This window comes from Plecotus auritus (assembly GCF_963455305.1).
Source record: "Plecotus auritus genome assembly, chromosome: 9".
Lineage (NCBI taxonomy): Eukaryota > Metazoa > Chordata > Mammalia > Chiroptera > Vespertilionidae > Plecotus > Plecotus auritus.
The window spans coordinates 3,267,313-3,291,426 of record NC_137783.1 but is presented as its reverse complement, the minus strand read 5'-3'; the positions used below and the strand labels follow the sequence as shown (position 1 = coordinate 3,291,426).

Below are 24,114 nucleotides of genomic sequence, written 5' to 3'. Positions count from 1 at the left end.
CCAAGCTTGGGTTCCTGAAGCCAAGGCTCCGCGTCCTTGGGAAACGGCACGGCGGGCAGGGAACCCGCAGCCCTGCCGGGGGCGCCGGCTTTGCCGGAGGGTCTAGGAAAGGCCCCATGAAGTCCTGCCTCTGGCTGCAGCGTGGGCCGTCCTGCTACCAGGAGGGGGCACGGTCGTTCAGAATGGCAGCTGTGACCCGCGGCTCTTCGAAGCTCTATTTTAATACATACACACACACACACACACACACACACACACTGATTTCAGAGAGAAGGAGAGGGAGAGAGAGACAGAAACATCCATGATGAGAGAACCATGGATCGGCTGCCTCCTGCACGCCTCTGCCTGGGGATGGAGCCCGCAACCCGGGCCTGTGCCCTGACCGGGAACCGAACCTCCTGGTGCCTGGGTCCAGGCTCAAGCACGGAGCCACGCCGGATGGGCTTCACAGCTCTTTGACACATTCTATGTGACACGTAGTCGTCCCAGGTGGGGGACGCATTTCTTTTGCAGCCTATTGGAGGGGGCACTTCCTGCACGTGGCCTCTGTCCCTCTTTCCCAAGCCCACCCCCAGGAAAGAGCGACAGCCGGGCCAGGGAAGGGCAGGTCTCAATGACTCGCTCGACGCTTTCCCCCTCCAGGGCTGCACTTACCCCGCTCTGGATTTTCAGTGCTGACCACGGGGACCAGATCTACCCTCACGTATGTCCAAGGAGTCTCCAAGCCAGCGGCTCCCGGGTTCGACCCCACGCCGAGCTCCGCTCCCTCCTGGCTCAGCCCCCCTCGCTCCTAACTTCAGCCTCAGAAAACTGAGTAAGATTTCCCCACACAGCAAGACCGCAGATCTTGCTTTCTTTTACAAAAACCTAAATCAAGCCCGAACACACACCCACACACACGCACACGTGCACACACACGCACGCACTCACTCACATGCACACACACACTCTGTGCTTTTGTTCTTCAGCTCCCAGGCAAGCTCAGCTTCTCCAAACTTCTATGAGCTAAACATTCTGACTCATCAACTGAAACCTTCGTGGAAAGACGAAGACCAACTCTCAAAACCCGACAACTGCCTGCCTCCGGGGGGTCCAAGAAGTCCGGGGCCCCCACGTGCGATGCCGCGAGAAGATCGAGTCCAAGCTGCTTCCCGACGTTAACTCACTGGAGGGAAGTGTGTGGAGGTCACACACAGGCCGGATACACACAGGCCGCCACGGAGAGAGATTGCACAGGGGCCTCATTTTAACTGACGAAGGAGCCCCCGGTCCCAGCTCAAGCAGCAAAACAATGCAGCTACATAACATTAACGCAGCCCGGCCGGCGCGGCTCAGTGGTCGAGCGTCCGTCTATGAAGCAGGAGGTCCTGGTTCCATTCCCAGCCAGCGCACATGGCCGGGTTGCGGGCTCGATCCCCAGTATGGGGCATCCAGGAGGCAGCCGATCAGTGAATCTCATCATTGATGTTTCTCTCTCCCTCTCCCTCTCCCTTCCTCTCTGAAATCAATAAAAATGTTTAAAATTAAATAAAATTAACCTAAAGATTCTCTTATGTGTTTAGAGAATAGGGCAGAGTGCTAGGAGAAGACCTTTAAAGGGGGCGGCCACTCGATGAAGTCTGTTGAATTCAATGATCCCTACGTCACATGTTTAAAAAGGGACACAGGGTCGTGAAATCTTGGCTCTCCGGTAATATTCAACTCTGAAGAATTAACTATAAAACCATCAAGGTATTGGATGGGTGCAGTGATCCTTATTTGAGGGAAAGATCCATATAAAGCTAATACCATTTTTTTCAGATGGGGATGAAGAACAATTCCAGAAACTTAACTCCTCACCTCGATGGTCTGGAAATGGTCAAAACAAAAGAACAGACCACAGCCACACCATCGTCGCTCCACCATGAAAAGCCTACCAACTTCCATGTGGTTTCGTGAAGCTCTTACATTAACATATCGGGACGAGGTAACGCCCAGTAGGAACTGTCCAGTCTTCTCTGGTCTTGACTTACGCGATGTTCTCTCAGCGGGAGCGGGAGGCCAAAGGCCCCCACACGCTGGCTTTCTCGCGGAGGAGTGACTGCGTCTCAGCTCCCGGGACGACAGTATCCCCTAACCAGGGGTCCTCAAACTTTTTACACAGGGGGCCAGTTCACTGTCCCTCAGACCATTGGAGGGCCGGACTATAGTTTTAAAAAAAAACTATGGACAAATTCCTATGCGCACTGCGGGCCGGGACGAGTCGGCTGCTAAGCAGGACAGGCAGCGGCACCCGGAGAGCCAGATCAATGTCCTCGGCGGGTCGCATGTGGCCCGCGGGCCATAGTTTGAGGACGCCTGCCCTAACCAGTGGCACGAAACTCTCCGGGGACACGACAGCCAAGACGGGCCGTACCGGTTCCGTTCAGTTGTTCCCCCAGAAGGTGAGTTCTGAGGCAGGGAGTTACCGACGGTTACCAAATACTCACAGACTGGCAGCTGCATCGCCATGTCCCTCCCACAAGTAACCCCGGAGAGAACACCCCAAGCGCCTTCTGCCCACAGGTCAGCGGAGGCGGGTTACCTAGAGCCCACATACATGAGCAGCAAAAGGGAAACGCTTCTTAATTCAGCCTTAAAGGTGAGATCATATATGGTATCAAAACTTCAGAACGGCCTGGCCGGGGTGGCACAGTGGTTGAGCTTCGACCCAGAGGTCATTGGTTCGAATCCTGGTCAGGGCACATGCTGGGATTGCTGGCTCGATGGCTAGTAGGGGGTGTGCAGGAGGCAGCCGATCGATGATGCTCCTCTATTATCAATGTTTCTATCTCTCGATCCCTCTCCCTTTCTCTCTAAAAATCAATACAAACATATTTTAAAAGTTCCTAAAAAAAAGACTAGAGCAAAGGGGTGGTAGTAATTTTCCATTTCCCCAAGAAACAGTTAATGAGATAGACTGCACCCAAAATCGGCCTGACTTTATGGACAATTAGAGACCCGGTTCCCTCAGCCCAGCCTGTACCCTCTCCAATCCGGGACCGCTTGGGGGACATCCCTCTCACAATCCTGGACCACTGGCTCCTAATCGCTCACCTGCCTGCCTGCCTGGTCGCCCCCAACTGCCCCCACTGCTGGCCTGGTCACCCCCAACTGCCCCCTGCCGGCCTGGTCGCCCCTCATGGCCCCCCTTGCTGGCCTGGTCGCCCCACACAGCCTGCTTGTTCAGTCGTTTGGTCGTCCCTCACTAACCCCCCTGCTGGCCTGGTAGCAGGCAGCCATCTTGTGAAGGCGTAGGGGTTAATTTGCATATTACCTCTTTATTATATAGGATAGGACCTGCGATACCAAGACTTGTCATTTATCCAGAAGAAATCATCGTACATGTTCGCTAAAACCTTAAATTATTAAGGGGAGCAGAGTGTGGGCTGTGGTGGGCCATGCATGCACCGAGCCAGCGGGACAGGCCCTGGGGCGGTGCTGAGGAGGGCACATGAGCAAGTACCAGCTCTAAAACGTCGGCCAGGGGCCACCCAGCACGCAGCCCTCCTGTTCACGCAGCAAATGAACACGCGCAGCGAGGCCCTCCTGACACCGCGAGGGGATGGCCGTACGGGAACGCGGGCGAGGCCCCAGCCCAGCGCGCGGGCCCTGGAAGCCGGGTCTGCCTCTATCCTCTCAGCTCGGACCCTGCTGAGCAGAGGCAGAGAGGGCATCCGCGAACGCAGAGCACCGAGGCCCCGTTCCGACGGCCCGGACCCTGCCCACGCTGTCTCACTCACGAAACATGTGCGGGGCCCATCACCACCGATTCTGGAAACTGCCGGTGTTCCTGTGCATTCACACAGGCACATATATAGTCACACATGCACATATATAGTCATACATGCACATAGTCAGCCACACATGCACATATATAGTCACACATGCACATATATAGTCATACATGCACATAGTAACACATGCACACATATAGTCACACATGCACATATATAGTCACACATGCCCGTATATAGTCACACATGCACAGTCACACATGCACATATATAGTCACACATGCACACATATACTGGGACATACGGTGGATTGCACCTGAGGCAAACGATGCCTGTCTCCATAAAGTCGTGGTTTAAGGCACTTTTGGCAAATGGAATCCATCGAACTGCACGAGGCAGGTTGCTGAAGGGAGCTTTATGCGAAATGAGCGTTGAGTCGCGTGAAACCTGTCCGTTTCCTTGTGGCTAAGCCCTACGTTCAAGTACGGAGTTTGCGTACGGGGAGCTCTACCCGTGGGTAAGTAACTTGAAGCGTATCGATTCTGTTGGGTACTCACACGTGGAGATGAGGCATGCTTGTCAGGAGATGAAGAACAGGAAGTCCCCGGGAGACGCCTGCATTCCGCGTGGCGTGTGGACCGCAGGGCTGCTTTCGCCGAGTATTTGAAGGTCATAGCGAACGCAGCCACGTCCCCGCATCCCCGCACCTGTATGCATCCCACCGCCAGCAGACCCCACTCCAGCGGCATTTTCCAACGTCCTTTAAGGGTGACATAGCGTGTACTTCCGCGAACAAAGCAAGAACGCAGCAAAGCTCCACCCGTGCCTCCAGCACAAAAGGAACACGCGTGGCCGTAATCCACTCACCCTCCTCCTCTGAGGGGTGTCCACAATGTCAGACTGAATTCATGCGGATCGCCCACCACAGCGGGGGGGGGCCCGCGCTCGGGATCCCCGGGGCTGAGGCCCAGAGCCCGCGCCAGACAGCTGGAGACGGAGGCCGGGAAAGCTGGGGACCCTGGACGTGTTCATTAACACCCAGGGACCAAAAGGGAGCGAGCCAGTCACGTCCGAGTCGCAGGTGAGGGTGTTGCCGCCTCACTATTTTCAGGGTGTGAATGAGTCACACGTCTTATTTTAAGGGACTCCAAGGCTCATCCGCCATTTCCTGTGACACAATATTTACTCGGCTGGGGAGGGGGGAAACGTACCACGAGAAGGAACTGCTTCATTTTCATAGTGGGGTGCGGCGAACCAAATCAACCATCGATAAATTTACCTTCTCCTGAACTTCAGGGCGCAACGCTCAGGGTGAGCCCGAGACAGCCCAGCGGAAAGGTGATTCTACAGCTGCTGGTGCTGATCCGATGGGACAGGGTGGTCACACTCAATGGGCAGAGGGACTCGGAGTGTGAGATCGCCCAGGAGGGATACATCACACATAATGACCATGTGCTGAACTGCGGCCAGAGGCAGCCGTTTAGGGCTCCATCCCTCGCAGCCCCGGGAGCCCTCATTTCCTGCTTCACTGCCCGGCCCCAAGTGGACACTCTCCATAGTTAACAAGCTCAGAAAACCAATGTCAGGGGTTCGTGGTGAGAACACACATCAAATGAATTAAGATCTGCTGCAAACGGCACCCTGAGTAACCGATGCATTATCTTCTCAGATAAAGCTACTTCATCTTTCATGGAGACATAATGTTCAAATTGACATCTTAAATTCAATTTTTTAAAAAGCACGCTGATTTTGCCCGGCTGGTATGGCTCAGTGGTGGAGTGTCGACCTCTGAGGTCTTGGTTTGATTCCAGGTCAGGGCACATGCCCGGGTTGCAGGCTCCATCCCCACCAGGGGGCGTGCAGGAGGCAGCCGATGGATGATTCTCTCTCATCATTGATGTTTCTATTCCTTTCTCCCTCTCCCTCCCTCCATCTGAAATCAATAAAAATATATTTTAAAAAATCACTGATTGTTCAAGTTTCTTCCTTTAATCCACTGAAACAATGCACACAACTGGTTGAAAGCATCGGCTGAGCTGCCTCCCTCACTTGAATAAAAGCCATGTTCTAGGAGACCAAGACCGAGAAGGCCCGGGGACCCCTGGGAGACTCCTTCCCGGGGAGGGAGAGAACCCGCCATGGGGCCGGGACCTGGCAGAGACAGGCATCGGAGTGAACCGTGACCACATGAGCCACATTCTAACCACATCCATGTGAATCGAGGGCGCTGCATTTTGCACAAAAGCATTTTAAAAAAGAAGAGAGTCCTAAACAACATTGAAACACGTCTTCTTGCCTTTGAATCCGGGGAGAAACGGCAGTTGTGTGGGCAGTGTGTGGGACTACCTCCTTGATGAACACTTTCCCCTGAGTTACAGGTACACGGGGAGGCACAGCTGAGACCGGCAGAGAGCGAGGCAGGCATGCACGCGATAGAGGGCAGCGTGGACCCAAGGGTGCCAAACCTTCAAATTAGGCAAATGGGAGACGGGGCGGTTTGCAAGCCTACAGCGCAGTGGCATGAACGTGATGACCTATTTAATTCCTGAAGGATCCAAGAACACGGAAAAAAGAAATGTTTGTGAAAAAACGTGGAGCTGCAAATCGGTGTGTGACCTTCGCGGTCATCCAACATTCATCAGAGGTGTTTTCTTCAATCCCGCACTCTTCCCATCTGGAACCTGCAGTGAAAACAAAACGCTTGCTTCCCGCGGACAGCAGCCTGCTGCCCCATCCTCCACGGCCCGGACTACCGTGACCCCGTGAGTACATTTCACGTCAAATACATTGCACGTCAGGTGACCAGAGCGCCGGCGGGTGTTCAGGACCGGTGAAGACCACGGTGACACAGTGTTACTGCCCCGGCGGCAGCAGAAGGCGAGCTGGTCTGCTTTGGTGGACAAGGAATACATATTGGGTTGGGTGATTTTAATAGCCACTCGTCAGTGAAGAAAATGGGCGATAATATCACTGAAATGATATCAGAGGAGCATAAGGTGTTACCTGAATCTGCGGTGCTGATGGTCTATTGCTAGTCCAGCGACCGTTTTTCCTTGGAAGTGTAATTGATCCAGTAATGAGATGAGGCACGTGACAGAGGGGGAGATGCCTGATGGAGACTCCTAAGGAGCCTGCAGGAGGTGCCAGCTGCTTTATGGGAGCTTGCCATTTGCAGGTGACATTTCCGGGCTGGATCCGTCCCATGTGAGAACCAACAGACCCCCCAGGAGACTGGACGTGTACATTCCACTTGGGATACAGGTACCTGGTGTGGCTTGGGGCCAGGTAAGTACCAGGAAAGGATCTCATTGGTCAATGTCACTCCTCCAATGGGACCAGAATGTCCGAGTGGCAGGTGGGAACGTGGAGGAACCCTGAGTTATGAGGTGTGTTCTTGAGCAAATCTCAAGTTCACGTCCACATCCTAAACCTGGGCGTGGCGGGGTTGTGCTGCGACACCCTGCGGGCCGGGGCTTGGCTCCAAGCTCGACCACTTCCTAGCTGTGTGACCCGTTCCTCGTCTGCAAGGAGTATAATGGCATTTACTTCATGGTTGTCTTGCGAGGACAGAAGGGGACCCTGCCGTGGGCCGGGGGCCGGCACGCTGTGGGCACAGGACGAAGTGACCGTGGCAATTGTCCAACAGGGTTTATGGGAGCAAAGGACTGGGATCGGGAGGGTTCTGTGTTCTCCTCCTCCTTCTCCCGGGTCCTCCATGTCTGTGAGGCCGAAGGTGGGGACGGAGGTCCACCAGGAAGTCCTGTACCTGAGACCCAGAGCACTCAGCTTGGTGTGGCCCGGGGCGGAGGGGCCATCGACAGTGTGGAAACCAGCACACGGGGTTAGCAGAGCAGACACTGACGTTTCAAAGCAACTTGTATTCCCTCTTGACCTAATTCGGGGTCATCCTTGGGCCTGGGCACATCACCTGTTTCGTGAGGAGTGCCTTTGGCCGGCGCGGAGGGACGCTGGCTTTCCAGCCCCTTAGCCACCCTCGCCTGGAAGAGGTCTGCTCCCCCCTGGATTAGATTTGGATCATTGAAGGTCAAAGCGGCCACCTACAGGAAGGAAGAGGCAGCAGACGGCGGGCCGCCCGCCCCCAGCACAGCACTGCCTTGAAGGTGATGGCCCACCAACCTCGCCCAAGCGGCACGCCTCTCTACAGCCCGAGGGACACTGGAACAAGCTCCCGTCGATGCTTATGCCTCTGAAGTGAAAGACTTGCACTGAGCCAACCCAAGGGACTTCACAAAGGGAGGGGGCGTTACCAGTGACTCACAGACTCAGGAAAACAACTATACGTCTCCCAGACCGCTGAACAGCTAACCATCTTGGTGAAACTCAGAAGTCCAATTCAACTCCCCTCTCCTAAAAGCGGGGTTTCCGAACCTGCCAATTCCAGCCTTTCATTCCCTTCCCAGAAGCAGACATCCTTCCTGTGGGTCTCAGCCACCTTGTCCCCGAAGCCCCTTTCTGGCGGGCGCACACTGCCACCTGTGGCTGTGCGCTGCGCTGCGCTGCGGGGCACACACCTACATTACTCAGGGCCCCTGAATATTCAGCTTTCCTTACCACCAGCACCGTTTCCGTGTTTCCTGGTGGCTCGGCGCACAGCGACATGTTTAGGAGATGCAAGGCAGGCTGTGACTTGATGGATTCGCAATGATGCAGGATTTTGCAGAGAGTTCCCTAGACTTCTGGGAGAATTACTGAGCAACGGAACATCCCCAGAGAGATGATGCTGCTGGAGGGAGCTCTGGTGATGGTCCCTCCCACCTGACACTAATGGCCCCACCTCCTACACTCCCCCACCACGGCCCCCTTCCCGGCAGAACCATGAGGCACAGGGCTGCAGGCTGCTCGCACATCACCTCCGATTAGAATGAACAGACCCCTATCTCTGCAGCCACATCGCACCAGCATTACTAGCCAGCCAGACCAGTAAACTAGCTGGAAATTCAATGTGGGGGACGTGGGCTAGGAAGGGATAACCAATAGACCGGGGTGGGAAGTGTTTGAATGAACAGGCTCAGGAGTCCCTTCCGGGGAAGGAATGGACGCCCAGGGATGGTGTGGGGCAGGCGCTGAGAGGTAAGAGGATGCTGAGAGGTAAGAGGAGAGAGGAGGAGATTTTAGGATGTTTTAGGGATGGTGTGGGGCAGGCGCTGAGAGGTAAGAGGATGCTGAGAGGTAAGAGGAGAGAGGAGGAGATTTTAGGATGTTTTCTTCTAGCATATCTGGACACCTCGCCACAAGCATCCACTTAAAGACAGAGCATTTCCTATGAAGCCATTTATAAAGAACGCGCACCCTGTACAGCACAACATGAGGCTCAGTGCACTCAAAAGCAAGGACTGAGCCATGCTGGGTCCCAGTCACAAGGCCGGGGCAGGGCCAGCGATGCGGAGATGTGCCCGCAGAGCGGCGTGCACCTGTGTGTCTGAGTGAGAAGGCCTTCCCACGGGTCCTCCCCATTCTTCCCCGAAGCCTGCCCCTGACCGGGGCCCACCATCACTCTGTCCTTTCTTGACAGAGACTCGGATTAATGAATGTGGCTACTGGCGAGTATATCAATGGACACTGAACTTTAAGCACCAAGTCTGAGAAAAATGTAGGGAGCCATGAGACCTGTGGCCTGCCCTCCTCAGGCCCCGGCCCCAGGGCCTGCCAGCTGTGGACGAAAAGGGACCACATGCTAACCTGCCAAGCTCAGGGGAGGTCTGCGTGGCGGTCTGGCAAACTCCAAGTAGCCACAAAGATGGTCTCAGATTAAAACTTTAACCAAGAGCAGGTATGGTGGGTAGTCAAGTCCTAGACCGGGATCTTTCCCGACAAAGGCCAAGCTTTACCTTCACCGAGCCGATTGTCTTTTCGCATCAATGACAACATGTATTTGGCGTGTCAAAGTAACTTCCTTTTTCCGCACCCCTCAAAGTCCAGGCACCACTCAGCAGAGACCACAAACGCCCTCACTGTTGTTAACTGGCTGTTAAGGTTCCTGCACCCACCTGTGTAAAAGAAGCATGTGTCTATCATTTCACTTTGCACCCGATCCCAGAGGTTTCCCTGCTTGGCCTTCTCCCGCCTCCCTAGTCTATCACCAATGGAGTTCATGTGACCCACCGACATCTCCTCTTTGGATGGTAACGTATAAAACAGGGTGAACAGCAACAACAGCGCCCTTCTCTCAGCACTACCCCAGTGCGATGAGATTCTACTTCCAGGCCATTGTCCACAGTTTGGCTCAAATAAACTCACCAAATTCTTTGCAGGTTTGAATGTTTTCTTATGTTAACCCAGGAATCAGGGGGGCCCCTGGGCCAGGGGCTTTGAGCTCAGGAGACCTACTACTCCCCGGTGGGCGTGGGGGGAGGAGCCCTGAAGCAGATGCACCTGCAGTGCTGGGGCGCACGGGGGCGGCGCTGGTTAGGAGGGGCGATGGCGCCTGCTCTGGAGTGGTCCTAAGTATCAGGGGCAGCGGACCTGGCAGGCGCCTCCTTCCTCAGGCCACTCGGGGCTGCCCCCCTGTCAGTCTCCACTCACTGGGGCTGACCCTGGGCTGGGCTCCCCAAGGCAACTTCCCCTGAAGCCCATCTCCACAGCAACCTCCAGGTGCCATGAGGGGCAGGCGCTGCTGGATTTCAAAGCCACAGGGGCTGGGGGGCTGGCCTAGCACACAGCCACCCTGCGGGGCCCCAGGCAGCCCCTCCCTGGAGGAAACGCAGGTCCCCGCCCTCCAGCTGCTCCAGAGGCGGCTCCAGGGCAGACTCAACAAGTTCCCGGGCTGCACAGCGCCGCCTACAGCCCGGAGCCCCCGCGGACGCACCCCGTGCAGCCCGTGCGCAGGCGGCTGCCGCCAGCAGCTCCTTCGACCGCCTCCTCCAGCCTCGGCTGGGGCTCGGAGTCCACGGGCGGGGGCTCCTCCACTCCCTCCGGATCCCCAACCCCACGCACACGCGGCCGGCGGGCCCTGCGCCGCCCCCGCCGCCACCCCCACGGGTCCAGGGCTCCGCCCGCCTCGGAGCCAGCCAGGCGCACGGGAGGCGGCGCGCGCGGCTCGGCGCCCTCTCCTCCAACCGCCTGCTCCCGGAGTAGCTGGGACCCGGGGGCCGCGGCAAGGACTTCCCTCCAGCTCCCTCCCCCGCTCCGCCCCCGCCTCCCGGCCCGGCTCTCCGAGATCTCGCCAAAGACAATTGCAGTAAATGAGGACATCGGAGGAGCACGAAGCCGGGCGGCTGTGGCTGGCTCCGCCGAGCCGCGAGCGAGCCAGCGCGCGGGCGTCCCCGGAGCCCGCCGAGCCTCTGCCTCCTCGTGCGAGTAGCTGAGCCGGGCCGGAGGGACGCGAGCTGCGGCGCGGGGGCCGGCGGGCCGGGCGCGCCAGGCCGGCGGTGGTGGAGGGGGCGGGGGACGGGCGCGGAGCCGGCCAAGTTCCCGGAGCGGAGCCTTCCTCCACGCGATCCCAGCGAGCCTCCCCGCGGATGCCCTGCCCGGAGTGCTCCGTGCCGCGCCAGGCTCGCCCGGGTCCGCGGCGAGACATGCCCGAGCCAGGAGCTGCACCGACCTCGACTTATTTGTAAGCAGCGGAAGGTAAGTGGAACCCTGCGCGCCCCCTTCCCGCGCCCGGGTGCTCCCTGCACTTGGCCACAGGCAGAGCACCACCTGGATGGGCTAGGACCCCGGCTAAGGCGCTTGCACTGGCCCCCAAAAGGGCTTCGCTGAGGACTCGGAGCTCCTGTGCATCGCAGCTGACTAGGTCCAGGCGGTGCAAGGGGGGGAGGCGGGGGGCGAGGTTATGCAACCGCATCTGGTGTGGCTGGGAAACTGGGGGGCGTCCTGCAACTTTGGTGACTGCCAGGGAGGAGCGGGCTGCATGGCTGCGATGTGGGTTCCAGGCAGACGCCACAGCCTTGAGCGCCCAGGAGCCCTAGCCTGGCATCACTGGAGGGATGGGGGCGGCAGGGTCCCTGACGTGTCCAGTTTTTAAGTATTCTCCAAACTAACGCGAACTGGAGAGTAAGGCTGATTAACTTAGGGGGCATCAGCCCGAGCAGGGGGGCCCTGGTACTGGCCACGGCGGAGAGGTACTAGCAGGAGCAAAGGCAGATGCTCAAGTGAAACACCCGTCTCCTTCCTTGGCGCCAGGGCTGGCACCTTCCCTGGCTGCGGGCTGGGGTCAGCGCCCGTGGGGCTTCTGGCGCCTGGCATCCTCACAGGGGTAGGAAGGAACCCGTGCTGCAGCCCCAGCCTGGGCTTGCAGGAGAGGGCAGAGGGAGGAGGGCATCCTCGGCCAGCGGGGGCCAGGGCAGTGCCTGGAGTCCAAAGTCCAGAGCCAGAGTCTGCGTCTTGCTGGTTCATGCTGAGCGTCAACATCTCTCAGATAAAGAGCCCTTCCCTGTGACCTCGGCATGCTACTCCCCAGAAACATGCCCCAGGGAGATGGAGCGAGCAGCTGCGGGGGCCAGGAGGCAGGCTGGAGTAAACAGGGAGAACCTGGGTGCCTTTGGCTGGCGCTCAGAGCAGGCTCAGGCCGACCCCTCTCCTGCTGCAGGTCTGAGCCTCTGTGCCTGGGGGCTGGGAGCCGGTCAGGCCCCTGAGCCAGAAGCAGCGGCGAAGCAGTTTCATTTGACCTTGTCTGCTTTGGCGCTTAACATTCTGCGGAAGCCTCCGGAGGGGACCTGGACGGAGGGGACCTGGGGCTGGCCCTGCCTCGGCCGGAACACATGCCATCCTGTCACCAGCCTTCAGCCCAGACTAGCAGAGCGGGAGGTCGGGGCGCCTGCCTGCACACTCTCCCGTGGACCTGGATTAGCTGGGGAGGGGGGAAGGGGGTGGTGGTCCCTCTCCGTTCGCCCAGGGGGGGACTGTCAGGCTTATAGAGCTGGGACCCTGATTGAAAATACCACCCGTCACCCACCTGGCCGGCCCCAGGGAGCAGTGTATGCAACGAACATGCTTTCACCCTCCTCGGCTTACGCTACAGACGAGCACAAAGTAGCCTCGCCTCCCTCTGCGGAGGCAGGGCAGCTGTCTGTGGCGTGCCTGTCCTGTTGAATGTTACTTTTCAGAGAAAAGTTCATGTTTATCTTTGCCCTTTTTTTGCAACAATGATTAGCAAACGTACGAGCAGCTCCAGTCCTGCCATCTGCATGCCTCGCCGGATCCTAGAGACTCCCTCTCCCTGTTTACTACTTGCATTAGGGAGCACTGCCTCTCAGGATGGGTGTAGGAGAGGCGCGCTGGGGGGATGCCCAGCACAGCCCCTGCTGGTTGCATGGATTTGCATAGATTATGTTCCCTTCCCCAAATTCCTCATTTCCAGGAGTGAGTCCCTTTCATTTCTTTAGCTACGCGACAGGCCTCTACTTCCAGGCGGGATGCCCTTGAGAAGCGAAGTGTGCCTTTGAACTTACTCCAGTGGCCACGGCTCCATTTTTTAGTATCGGGGCCGAGACTTTGAGCTTTTGCCTAAATCAGGCCCGTCAGCGGAGTGAGAAGCACCGCTGGTGGCTGGAAAAGAAATAGGCTAATAAGGCCGAGGCTGGGGAGCTCTGTGTTTGCACAAAGGGCGTTCGGCAAGCCCCCTGCAAGGCCGTGCTCTCTGCCCCACAGAGGGTGCTTCTCACTTCCGCCCCGGACCTCCCCCACCCCCCGCCAGCAGGAGAGGGCATTTTGGTTTTGTGTGTCCCCCTCTGTGAGGAAAAAGAGCTGAAGTAAAGAAGTAAACAGATGAAAGACGCGTGCAACGAATGGCGTGAGTCTCCCCGGAGCCTCCCACTCCTGGAAATAAGCAGTCAGGGGAGAAAGACGAGGCTCGGAACTAACCGTTGTGCACAGCACAGCAGCTGGGCAGATGTGCTCACTCTGAGAGACACTGGTATTCTCCATCTCCCCCCCCCACCCCCCCTCCCCCGTGGCTCTGGGTAAGGCAAGCGGCGCCTGAACCTTCTTCTAGGGAAGCAGGGTCCAGGCCGCCTCTCGGGGGATAATGATAGAGAAATCGCAGCCACAGGACACGGCGGCCCTCCTGGAGGCGGCCCTCCCTTTAGGACGGCAGCGACAGGGTCACAGGCAGGTTTTATTCTAAAGCTCTGGGCCACCTCCCCACGGCTGAGCAGGTGCCCGTCCAGGCTGCCCCTTGGCCAAACAGGGGCCCCTGGGGAACCACACACATGAGCAGATCTGAGGCCAACCACAGTCACGTGGGAGAGGGGAGGTCATTACGACGCCCCGGACGACGCCGGCATCACGCGAACAATCCTTCCATAGGTGGGGAGAGCCGCCCCCCGTCCCCGCCGCGGTGTCACTGAGCCCTTCGCCCCCAGCCTGAAATGAGCCCGCGCCGTTCAAGAGGCAGATCCCTCCCGGGGCTGACGACTATTTCCTAACGTTATTGAATGACTTCCAATATTTTAAAGCAAAAACTTAGTGTGATTGACATGACACGGCAATGCTTTTCTTACCCCGAAATTCGCAGGCAAACGTTTGGATGAGTCTTTATCGGGTGTTCGAGCTAACCCTGCAACTTAAAGTGCAGGGCAACATTGTAACTTTGCACCAGTTTATTGGAAAAGTATATTTTACTTACAGGTTCAGGAGAGACTAGCGATTTGGTGCCACGTGGCGGGGGCCCTGATTCATACAAACAAGCTGTTTAGATGCCCCCGTCCTGGGACGCGGGAAGGGGAAGCCGCACTAGAGGTTGGAACCTCTGGACCAGGGACAGGGACGGTAATGCCTCTGCTTCAGATCCAGAGGTGCTATGAGGTCTCCAAGCAACCACGACGCTAACTCTCAGACTCAGAAAAGCCATCGCTTCAGAATTTCCTGGTTGCAAATTCAGTTCCTGACCTAGAGTCTTTCAGAGGCCCCTGGCCCAGAAGCCACCAGGGTATTCGGGCTGAGTCGGAGTCACACGGACTCCCGATGTCACTCAGGCCGGGATGAATGAGTGCGGGGACTTGGAGGTACACAAAGATATTATCCAGTGACACTCCACCGATCGGAACAAAAGCAGCCCCTCTAAGCGGCAGCGCCGTCTTCCTGCTGTGGGCGGGCCTCGTCCCAGCTCGGCCCGGGGCTGGAGGAAGTGAACTGGGAGGCAGAAAAGCATCCTTGAGGGACAAGAAGGAATGCGCCTCTAAATCATTAACCTTTTGACCGTATTTCAAAGGGACTTGGAAAGAAGTGTCTCCCAAGTCATTATTTGCAAGTGTTGCTCTTATTGAACGATTATTCAAAGCGCTGCGTGTCCACAGACATGCTGTGTTTGCCGTGCCGTCTCTGCCAGGGCGTCTCTCCGAAAGGCCCAGTGGGAGGGCCCTGCTTGCGCCCGCAGGGTCACCCGAGTGTCACTACCGGAGCCACGGCAGGGGGAAGACATTTCTCTTCTTTAATTAATATTGAGGAATTAGTTGCATTTTATCTTATGTGTTTTTATTAATCCTCACCTGAGGATATTTTTCCAATGATTTTTAGAGAGAGAGGAAGGGAGGGGGAGAGACAGAGAAACACCGATGTGAGAGAGACACATGATTGGCTGCCTCTCGCACGCCGCCCAGGGCTGGGGATGGAGCCTGCGACCGAGACACGTGCCCTTGACCAGAATCGAACCCGGGAACCTTCAGTCCGTGAGCTAACGCTCTATCCACTGAGCCACACCGGCTAGGGTGTGAAAACACTTTTTAAAAAATCTTAACAGCAGACACAATGCTGGCTGAAGTTTATGTTGTCGTTATTCTGGAAAATTCCAATTCAGGCCTTAATAATCTAGCCGTGGGCATCCAGTGAAGTGCAGTAAGGACAGCACATGAGACGTGAGGAGGAGGAGACGGCGGGGTGCTGAGAACACGGCAGGCGGCCTTGCAAATAAGTCGCTCCCTCCTCCGGGCTCCGAGGAAGGGGAGGCTGAGGTCTGGGGGCCTCACTTCAGCTGCTCAGTGGGGAGCCGGCGGGAGGCCCCCGGGGTCACGGCCCACGTTAATGACACTGGCCAGTCTCTGTATTCCTCCTCTGCCCTTTCCCCTGGGAGGGGACTCCCTCCACCCCCCCGCCCCGGGGCTGTGCCCTGGGAAGTACCCGGGTTTGTGAGCTGCCGTTTCTGTCGCTGTCACAGGGCCCAGCGTTCAGGCTCAGAACAGCGCATGCGATCTGCATGTGCCCCAGAGGCCTGCTGCTCTGGTCCTCAGCCAGGGAGGCCCCTGGGAGTGTGGGAGGACTCGAATGCGGGGCTCAGAAACAGGCGAGCGCAGGAGGGGCCTATGCGGAAGGGGGGCTGTTTGTGGGCTCGTGCTGAGCGGGAGCCGCGGTGGCCAGGCCGTGCGTGCGGGGGTGCAAGTCCAGGTGGTGGTCAGGAGTGAGCGGAGGCGGGAGAGGCCAGGGAGGCCGGGACAGAACCGGGGGCTGCTCTGGAGGCTCCGGGAGAGGGACGCCCTCGGAGACAGTGGGCGCCCTGGGCCCAGCACATGCGGGTCCTGGGGCTTGAGCCCCATCAGCAGGTGCTCAGAGCAAAGACGTGAGTGCGTGGAGAGGACGAGAGGTGACGGGGGCAGAGGTCCGGGGGGGACGGGAGAGTGGCGAGGCGGCTGAAGCTGGTTTCAGGAGGAACCAGCAAGGCAGGACGTGGGTCACCACGGAAGGATGGAAGCACCCACTCCCTGGAGGTTAGGTCTCGAGAGCTGGAGACAAACCAGGGGGGACTTGGAGACCAGGGGTGGTGTGACCGGTGAGAATTAACTGGTGCCCAGGGGATGGACCCGTGGTCCGGGGGTGGGGGGAGGGGGGGCTGTAGAGAAACGTGGGGTGGCAGATCTTCAGATCTTTGCAGCTCGGCCACGGCCACGGGAAAAGGGATGAAAAGATGACACCTCGGGCCAACGGGGGTGGAGGCGACGGCAGGAGCCCAGAAGTCAGGAGCCAGAGGCTTCTGGGGGAGATGTGCGTCCTGTCAGAAATCCGCGCTTCGGATTTTAACTGGGAATGTTGTTTGTTAAACGTACGTTTTTCATCGTCTTGTACTTCTTAGGGCTTCCATCAGAAAGACTTCCAAAGGAGAAAAAGGTACCAAGGACCCACAACACAGAAAGGATGAAAGGCCTCCGTACCATCCAATCACAGGTTCCTAATAAATACCGAATGGGGCTGGCTGTTCACAACAAACCCGGTCGGTGGTTTTGCTAGAAACTCAGGGGATCCAGACTGAACAGTAACAGTTTTTTGCTTCCATTTCCAAGAGTCCCCTTTTCTAGTAGAAATGAAAAGGAAGGACCAGGAGGGGCTGTGAAAAGGGAGGTGGCTTATCGAGACGGATGGTTCTCACATCCAGCCCCTCCGTTTAGGGGGAAAAAAAAAAATATCCAAGATTTGGGTTTTCCTACCATCGAGCGCAACCTCAGCGTTCCCTCCGGTGGCAGCGCGTTGGTGAGATGGACGGTAAAGAAAGAACGTGCTCGGTTACTGACGCTTCCCGACAGCGTTAGCGTAGAAGACACGAGAAGCCGCGGGAAACTCGCGCTGTCGATGCGATAGCTGCTCGAACACCCTGGTGCTGGGTGTCTTCACTGGAGGGCGATTCCACTGGAGTTTGGCCCAAATGCTGGAGAGCTCACAGGGTCCCCCAAGACAGCCAGAAGGGGCCTGCCTCAGCCTTGACCTCACGTCTCAACCTGACATTGTGACATCAATCCCACTGACCCAGGCGCCGTATCCATCAATTTACCTCTCCTCCTCCTTCTCCTCCCCCTCCTCTACCTCCTCCTCCTCCTCCTCCTTCTCTTCCTCCTCCTCCTCCTCCTCCTCCATCTACACTGGTACCTAAGGGTTTGCTTTTTCCTTCCGTCCTTGTTGAATCACGTGGCACAGAAGAAACGCTGCCTGTTGGTCATGCATTTGAGACTCAAATAGCTCGGAGTGTGGCTGGGTGTTCGTCCCAGGCCAAGTGCACACGCGTGCAGGGGCAGAGTCTAAAGGGAGGAAATGCTGAGGAAGGCACGTGCCTCGCTGTCACACCCTCTTTTCCATTTCGCCTCTTGGGCCATGGAGGAGCCCAGGACAGCTGCTTTCCTCGGTTATTTGCTGTGTTTCGTTCATAGTAGTCAGCTCGATGGCTACCGTGTAACTGCTCTTCCCGACTGGCTCATCCCGCCCCCTCCCATTCCCACAGTCCCGGCGCAGGAAGAGGCCGATGAAAGGCCGAGGCAGGACATAGAAACGGCAACTTAGAGGGGATCCGATGGCGCCCTGGGTGCCACGCCATGCCTCCCGGGCCGGGAAACTGGGAGGCCCTGCCTCGGCCGCCTGTCCCGGCCTGGGGTTTGTTTCGCGCCAGGACGAACTGTCAGGCTCCGTTCTGGACGGAGGAGATGGACTGTTGTAACCGCCCCCGGAAGGGCAGTTAAGCTGACAGATGGAGTGTGGCTCCATCTATCAGCAGGACAGGTGCCCGGGTCACAGCAGGCGGGACCATGTGGTTCACCTGGACTCCTTTCCTGAGCGCCTGCCCTCGCCGCCTGTTTCTGTCTGTCTGTCTGTCTGTGTGGTTCTCACTCTCATCCCCCCCTCTGCCTTTGTCTCTCTCTTTCTAGTTCATTTCCCTTTATCTTCCTCTCCACGTTCATCCTAACAGACACCCAGTCGCACAGAATTACATTTCTAACGATTAATTCTATTTATTAATACGACTTCACATTCTGTTCTCCATTCAAATAAGGAAAACCTGGAAGGTACCGATTTCATTCAAAACCTTCGTGCCAAACCACATTCCCCCCGGAAGTCGCCCAACTCAAAGGTGGGCGCTGTCCCCGAAGGCCCGGGGCTGCCTCTACAGCAAGCATGTCAAACTCGCGGCCCGTGGGCCGCATCCCTCGTTTATTTGGCCCATGTTAGCCTTTGAGTTTGACACGCTTGCTCTACAGCGAACACCAGATCCGTTGAGAAGGTGGGGAATGGCCGAGATCCCACCCTCTGGATGTTCACCTTATTCCACGCTGCTGAGATTTCCCAGTTACACTCTTCATTTATTTCTCCGCAACTACATCCCACCCCCAAGAAGAAAGCTGGATGTTTTAACAAACCTACAGGCAGGCCCCGGCACGTCACATTTACTCCAACAGATGGGTAGTCAGGCCCCACGGACTTCATGAGTAAATATAAAACAGACATCCCTCCGCACCATCTTCTCACTGTTCTGCGGGCCGTCTCTTTTCCCTCCATCTACCAGTTTCTACCAAGAACATTCGCCCAGTTCCCATGTCCACGGGGACATGCTGGCTCCGCCCGGTCTGGTCTGGTCTAGACTGGTCACAGGCGTCTCCAGGTGACGGGCTATTCCTGAGGTTGCCCACGAGATGCAATAGAAGGAGAGAAATGCTCACCCGCTTTGCCTCATGGGTCTTCATCCATGCCCTTGGTTCCACTCAGATTAAACCATCCCTGTGTCACTTTGAGCTCAAGTCCAGAGAAATCAAGGCATTCCCACACTTGACCTGGCTGACAGGGGTGTGTGGGGGGCCCCCACACTCCCCCTGCCGCCGGCCTTCCGTTAGGACTGTGCACTGGGGTCTCGGCAGGGATGCCTCTGTGCCTGGCTGGCCACGTACGGAGCGACGCTGGCTGTGACACACGCTCACTCCTCCCTTCTCTCTGGCTTGCTCCCTCCGCATAAATGCAAGACCCCGCAAGTCCACGGGGCTGGACGCAGGAAAGGCGGGAGGGGCGCTACGGTGGGTGCCATGGGCCTGTTCTGATGGGAAGAGGGGCATGCTCATGGCCGTGTCAGGAAGTCGGCTGCGCCCTGAACCCTAACGGACCTCAGCTGTAGCAGATGGGTCCGTCCCAGCGGAAGTCCTGCCCGGGGGTCCCTGCGAGGAATCCCGAGATTCAACCGGGAGAAGCAGCGGGGAGAGGTACGCTTGACGTCGTTACTTCTTGGAAAAAAAAAATCAATGTTCTAATTTTAACTTCAGCTATATCGTGAGTCAAAACGTGCCATTTCGCAAAAACCATACGGATGCGTCATAGACCACCCAAAAGGCGAACCACTTCCAAAGCCCGTTCCGGGGGTGGGTTCCCTGTTTTCTTGGGAGTGAGCTCCCGGAGGTCTAAGGAGGCAGCGCCAACCTCTGCGGCCCCCAACCACCCAGTGATGGTTGCTAAGTCCCCTGGGACCGCCAGGGAGTGGAGCGAGGCGGCATCGGCTACCATAACCCAATGCTCCCGTGAGCTCCTCGCGGAACGAGGGGCCGTGACGGCTGTGCGCTAACCGCGGTGCCCCGGGCAGAGGAGAGCAGCAGGACTCCCTCATCTCACACCGGAATTGGGGCGAGTGTTTGGAACCAGTGTTTTTGGATGTTGTTTGTTAGCAAAGCCAACTGCTGCAAATAAAATTAATTCTGCACACTCATGTAACGTCCCATTTGGAGGAGGCATTTTTTCCAGTTGATTTTCTCCAATATCATAAAATTTTGCTAATTCATTTCCACTCATTTGCATTCCATTTGGACAGAAAACAAGCAAGGGTTACCGTCAGGAGAAGCCGAGAATCAAAGACCTCCGTGAAACGCCAACGAAGAGGAAAGGCTGGTCGTTTTCGGGACCGACGGGACCCCCCACCCCACGCCCCGAGCACCCGTGGAGAGCGTGGTGGGTCCTTGCTCTGTCCCCTCTGGAAGCAGGCCAGCGTGAGTCCGCGGGGCAGTGCTGATCCACATCCCGGGCTGCAGTCATGGACGATGGGTTTTTTGCTGGTTAGAACATGTTTTCTGAAATCACGGACACGGGTGAATTAGGGCCCGACCTAGACGGCTTTTCTTCTGCCTCTGAACCTGCTCTGACACTCCAGGAGTGCCCCCCCCCCCACCCCCCGCCTGCTTCCGACGGGATGGCCATCGGTCCCAACAAGGGTGGGCTCCCCGCAAGATCCCACTAACGGGGTGAACGGGGCTCGGACGGCTCCCTCTGACGGGCTGCCACGCTGAGACAGGGCGGCACCCTCCCTAAACGCTCCCTCTCAGGGCGATGTTCATCTAGTCACCCACTGTGGTCCTCTTAACCAGACGCATGCCAGGAAAAACGTCTTTTCAGTGAATTACAGAGAATTCAGCAGGATAATGAATCTAACGAAGCCGCGGTGCACAATCTGCAAGCAGTGAGCTCTGCCCGAGGACAGGACTTAGCAGTCCCTGCTTGCACAGCAGGCGCCCAGGCAGCCCTTACATGCGGGGAAGGCGCTCACTCCTGGGGGGAGGGAGGGAGAGGGGTCCCGGCCCCCGCCTCTTCCCTGGCCCCAGGAAGCCACGTGTTAAAGACCCACAGTGTCCCGTCGCCACCCTCCGCTCTGAGTGGCCCGATGTCCAGGTGTCCCCTGGGCCTGAGGAGGAAAATGCTGACCCAATTATTCTTGACTTCCCGCCAGCACCTCCGACTCCAAGGTGTCTCGGGCCGGAAAGCCACCAGCAAAACCAGAATATCACAGGGGCCCTTCGCAGCTCCTCTGCCGTCTCCCGCAAGTGATGGGATGGGAGGGTGTGGGCAGGACAAGCCTGCTCCCCAGCCCCCCCCCCGCCCCGCCGCTGCCCCTGGACTGCGTCCCCCCATGTGGACCACACACAGGGCCACGCTGGGGCCCCTCCGTCAGGGCAGGCTCGGTCCGAGGGCACTGGGTCCTGCACTTTTGTAGGCGCTGCCGATATCCCCATCCCCTCAGACCAGTGGTCGGCAAACTCATTCGTCAACAGAGCCAAATATCAACAGCACAACAATTGAAATTCCTTTTGAGAGCCACGTTTTTTAAACTTAAACTTCTTCTAACGCCACTTCTTCAAAATAGACTCGCCCAGGCCGTGGTATTTTGTGGAAGAGCCACACTCTGGGGGCCAAAGAGCCGCATGTGGCTCGCGAGCCGCAGTTTGCCGACCACGGCCTCAGACCACCGGTGAGGCTCCAGGCCACACCCTTCTTGCTTCTGGTTATGCAGCCGCGCACCCCTCCCCACAGGGATTTGCTCACAGGTGGATCCTTCTCCCTCAAGCACCCTATGGCTCGCCCACCCTGTCCCTCCACATCTGGATCCACACGCATGTCCAGACCTGTGCCCAGGAGCGCACACACACACACACACACACACACACACACACACGGTCCATACTTTGAAATTCGTTTCTTCATGCAAGGCTCCCTCTAAACAACAACAGGTGACTTGTGGGAGACCACTTCTCCCCAAATCTAGTTATTTCCGGGGTTTTCTTACTTGCATGCAAGTTTCTGCACTGTCCAGAGTCTGCTCCTGCCATCTGCCCGGGCGTGGGCTGACTGCCCGTGTTCCCGTAACTGGCAGCCGGTCTGACACTGAGCCCCTCCTGGGGCACGGGGAGGGGGGGGGGTCCCTGCTCTCCCCGAGGGCGCCGTCTCACGCTGGGACCACATCTGTTCACGGTCTCCCAGGGCCGCGAGGCGCACGCGCTCTCAGCACGTTTCTCTGTGGTTCCCTGCGCTGCTCCATCCTCTCCACTGTGGTCCCTTGAATGGCCGCGGGGAGCGCATGGAGACCCCAGGTGACTGGCCTGGTGCTAGGCATCCGGTCCTCAGTTTCATGCCCTCATCGCTGGAACGGACGTGTTTACTCGGCGACGGCCCTCACCACTCCTCTAGGCGTACGGGGCTTAGGTACTGACCACTCACACTCCATTATGAAATATAATTTGAAGGAAATGAAGACATTTCTATTCCAAATGGCTCCCTGCCCCCCTGCTCCCGGCGCCAGACAGGCAGGGCCACGACCAGCCTTCCCCCTGGAACAGCGCCGTCCAGGGTGTTCTACACCAGCTTTCCCAGGAAGTGTACGCCTCGCGGGCTCCTGCTGCCTCAGCCCGGAGAGGAACTTCAAGGGCCAGCGTCCACGCTCCCGGAGACCCGCCAGGCAAGGCCGGGTGGAGACACCTCCTGGGGTTCCTGGCAGCCTCTGTGGGGCCTTGTGCTGCAGGCTGGCGGGTCCCCAGGACCCGGCAGGACGTGCTCTGCCCACCTGCCCCCGACGCCGGGTGGCAAAGGGAGCCACCAGCTCCTGGGTGCTTCCTCAAGTTCACCCTGGGTCCCTGCGGGCTTCAGATCCCCCAGGGCAGGGGTGCTGGTCTCGGGCGTGGGATTTAAAGGCACATAGGAGGCACGTCAGAGGAGTCCTGTCTCAGCCTCTCCATCGGAGGCTCGAGAAGGTCAACGGGACCTGGCCTACGAGGCGGGCACGGGGTCCAGGGGGAACCGGGAGCGAAGTGCGCAGGAGAAGGCTGGCGGCGGGTGAGGACACAGCACGGCCCGAAGGCGTTGGCACCGGGAATGGGTCCATTCATCTGCCCAGTGAAGGCACGAAGGCGGGAATGTGGGTGCCGGGAGGTCCCGTTTGTCTTATCCGTCAAACACCCCGTTTTCTTTCATGTCAAAATCACGTTCTTAATGGGAAACGTGCGCCCGCCTTCCTATAAAAGGAATGCTCGATGTGCAGGAACATTCCGTCCTGAGGCGTGAGGAGAACGTCAGCGGGCCATGGACAGCAGTCACCGCAGAGCCTCCTGGCCTCCCCTACCCGTGCCGTGGGGACAACTCAATCCCGTTACTTACGAACAGGGTCGGGGATGCCCGGCCGGCGTGGCTCCGTGGTTGAGCGTCAGCCTAGGAACCAGGAGGTCATGGTTGGATTCCCGGTCAAGGGCACAGGCCCTGGTTGCAGGCTCCATCCCCAGTGTGGGGCGTGCAGGAGGCAGCCGATCCATGGTTCTCTCTCATCACTGATGTTTCTATCTCTCTCTCCCTCTCCCTTCCTCTCTGAAATCAATAAAAACGTACAACACACTGAACTGATGAGAATTTCTATTTGTTGCCATCGTTTTTACTTACAAGGAAATGATTTTTATCATTAGCAGCTCCCTGTAAAACAGAAGAGCTTCGAACGTTTGATGATGATGATGATGATGATGATGTTGCCCCTGGCCATTAATTTTTCTGATTTGCTCTATTAGTGTGATGGTTGGGCCCAAGACTCTGGGTAGCTTTCAAACCAGCAGACTGAGGTAAGAAAATTATTTCGGTGCAGTTCCTGGCAAAGCGTGATGATGAATAGCCGTGGCAGGACAAACTTATTCAGACACACATTTTTCAGGAGTGGCAGGGAAAAGGCTGAAAAATTACTAGTAAATTGCTTTTTGTAAAAATGCTCTCCCTTTCCAATTTCCCCTCGGCTGACGGTCTTCTGCGGGAAGATGGCGCCGGCATTCTCCCAGAGCTGGACCTCCGGGCAGGTGAAGGATGAACAGGGGATGAGAGTCGGGGTTACCATTTAATCTTCTCGTTAGACTCCCACACTCGGCCCACACCG

The 24,114-nt window shown here is 57.5% G+C and overlaps 2 protein-coding genes across 8 annotated transcripts in view; one reads left to right on the top strand and one right to left on the bottom strand.

The window, feature by feature from the left end:
* Positions 1 to 24,114, bottom strand: part of DOCK1 (dedicator of cytokinesis 1) — a 331,039-nt gene that overhangs the window by 134,006 nt on the left and 172,919 nt on the right. The gene's annotated exons all lie outside the window — the stretch shown is intronic.
* The window catches only part of INSYN2A (inhibitory synaptic factor 2A), a gene marked incomplete at its 5' end in the record, with an annotated part of 41,666 nt that continues 28,796 nt past the window's right edge, over positions 11,245 to 24,114 (top strand). The window contains one exon of the mRNA XM_080641481.1: positions 11,245 to 11,342. The remainder of the gene's footprint in view (positions 11,343 to 24,114) is intronic.